This window comes from Rutidosis leptorrhynchoides, chromosome 4 (assembly GCF_046630445.1).
Source record: "Rutidosis leptorrhynchoides isolate AG116_Rl617_1_P2 chromosome 4, CSIRO_AGI_Rlap_v1, whole genome shotgun sequence".
In the NCBI taxonomy this organism is placed as follows: Eukaryota; Viridiplantae; Streptophyta; class Magnoliopsida; order Asterales; family Asteraceae; genus Rutidosis; species Rutidosis leptorrhynchoides.
In genome coordinates, this window is record NC_092336.1 from 166214077 (window position 1) to 166217115 (window position 3039).

The 3039-nt window shown below is 29.8% G+C and overlaps 1 non-coding gene across 1 annotated transcript; it reads left to right on the top strand.

Annotated features, from left to right (window-relative positions):
* The first annotated feature begins 309 nt into the window (after nt 1-309).
* LOC139846029 (small nucleolar RNA R71) lies at nt 310-416 on the top strand. Its single transcript, XR_011758776.1, has one exon. It is a non-coding gene; the product is annotated as a small nucleolar RNA R71 (small nucleolar RNA).
* Nucleotides 417-3039: the final 2623 nt, after the last annotated feature.

Here is a 3039-nt window from a genome sequence, read left to right on the forward strand (position 1 = left end):
CATTGCTCACAACTGATTCGTATTGCGTGAATATCTTTATTCATCTTTTCCATTCGTCTCTTGAAAGCATCTATTTTTGCGAAAACGGAATCAAAGTCATGGCTAGAATCGGCTCTAGCCACTTTAGATGAATGAAAAATATCTTTTTCCTGGTGCCACTCATGCGAGTGGGAGGCTGTGTTATCAATAATTTTGCGAGCTTCGGTTGTGGTTTTCTTCATAATGGAACCACCAGCTGCTGTGTCGATATCTTTTCGTGTAGCAATGTCGCATCCTTGATATAATATTTGTACTATTTGATAAGTGTCTAAACCATGTTGAGGACATCCTCTCAACAATTTTTCGAATCTTGTCCACGCATCATATAGAGTTTCATTTGGCTTTTGCGTGAACGTAACAATTTCTCCTTGAAGTCTCACGGCTTTAGATGCCGGAAAGAATCTTTTAAGAAATTTCTCAACTAACACATCCCATGTATCAATCGCTCCTTCGGGTAACGATTCTAACCAATCTTTGGCTTCTCCCTTTAAAGTCCAGGGAAATAACATGAGATAGATCTGTTCATCCTCAACTTCTCTGATTTTGAATAGAGTACAGATCCTATTAAAGGTTCGAAGATGTTCGTTTGGATCTTCTTTTGTGGTACCACTATATTGGCATTGATTAGTTACCATGTGTAGGATTTGTCCTTTGATTTCATAATCTGGCGCATTAACATCTGGCTTAATAATGGCGTGACCTTGGCCCGTACGTGTGGCTCTCATTCGGTCTTCCATACTTAGAGGTTCCGTTACTTCCATAATTGAAATTGTTGAATACGAATCACTAGAGGATTCTGATTTAATGGTTTCTTCCTCGACAATCTCTGGATAAGTAATTTGTGGTTCCGGAGGAATGATAAATGGTTCAGGATCTCTGAATTGTCCTTGAATATCCTCCGGGTTCTCAATTGTGAGATCGGGTTCAAAAAATGGATTATCGGAAATTTGAATTGGAGTACTTGGTCGACTAGATGACGATTCTAAAGAAAAATCAACGGCGATAATATTGGCTAGATGTCTTGATCGAGTTACAGGTGGTGAACATATGAAAGGTGGTGAACGTTTTGCTCGGTGCATTCACTGAATATCCTATTAGTTATAAAGATAAAAATTATATAAGTTATCAAATTAATAGACTTTTCTGATTTTGCCCACGTTTCGAATAGCCAATAGATGCAGCAGGTAGCCAGGACCCTTTAAATCGGAAGCCCACAACTCGCCACTAACAAATCCAACTATTACTACGAACCAGAAAATTTTTGATGTCTATCAATTTAACCGCTTAAAATAATTTTTCGTCGAAATTTAAAGAAAATAAAGAAAATTGTATGTCCTATAAACTAGAGCGTAGAAATGAGAAAGAAAAAGAGCGCGTCGAAAAACGTCGAAAAATAAAAATAAGAAAGAAAAATGTCGAAACTTAAAAGTCTAAAAATTAAATATTAAAAGTTGCGTAAAATCTCTTAAAAGTCTACGGCAAATCTATAACTACGAAATTAATATTACGAACGATAAATATACAAATTACGAATTAAACGATTAAAAAGTACAAATTATAACTAAAATGATAAAAATACAAATTTTATAAAAATATTAATTTTATATTATATTTTTATAAAAGTATTTATGTAAATAATAATAATTAAAACTTTAAATACAAATTATATTAAAATCTAAAACTAAATATTATTAAATATAAACCCTAATTAATTTAAATAATAATTATTATATTAAAAACCTACTCCGTATTAAATGCTGTTAAGGTTTCTGGCATGTCAGATCAATCCTTGCGGTCGCATGGGTATTGGGCTTCTGGCTCATGCGATCGCATGTCCCAAGGATCCAGAAAACATTCGGGCTTTGATCAGGCTTGACCCAGTTTCCTATTTATTAAATATTTATTTATTTATTTTTTTCAAAATATTGCAAAATATTTATAAAATTTAGAATAAACTTATATTTTAAAATCTAAAAATAAAAATACTCATTATAGACAAAATCTTAAATATATATATATATATATATATATATATATATATATATATATATATATATATATATATATATATATATATATATATATATATATATATATATATATATATATATATATATATATATATATATATATATATATATATATATATATATATATTGTTTTTTTAACACTTATTATAAATACAAAATATATTTTTTTTACAAAATAAGAAATTATACAAAAATATAGTTTTACTAAAATATAGCGTTTCCCCGGCAGCGGCGCCAAAAACTTGATGTTATGCGAGGTGTAGTACGTAATACTATTATTTTTAATACGAAATGTGATACAATTTTCACAAGTTTTAATTATTTATATAGATGTGATATACCTAAACCTTGCTACAACACTTATAAGCAGTGTACCTAATCGTAGAGTAGTGTAGTTTTTAGTAAGTCCGGTTCGTTCCACAGGGAGCTAGCTGAGTTTAACGCTATATTTTTAACAACTATATTTATATAAAATATATATAATTATATATAGTAATATTATTATAAAAGGGGGTTTTTACCGTTTAATGACCGGTTTGTCGATTTTATATTTTAAGTGTAAAGATAAATGACGATAATATAAATGACAGAATTTAAATTGCGATAAAGTAAATTGCAGTAATTAAAATGACAGTAAATAAAGGTACGATGAAATATGAAATAAACGTATTATGCTTATTTAAACTTCCGTAATCATGATGTTTGACGTTTTGATTAATTGTTACATGGGTTAATTGTTCTTTGTCCTGGATTATTTGATACCTATTTGGTTTTTGTCCATAATAGTCTATCGGTCATAATTATAAAATGCTCGTCAAATTAACCTTATTCTCGAAGTCAAATATTCCAACTAATTAAGGATTCGAACTGTAACAAGGTTTTAATACTTTGTTTAATGATTACACCAGGTTATCGACTGCGTGTGATCCAAGGTTTTATAACTTTGTTAACAATTACACCAATTATCCTT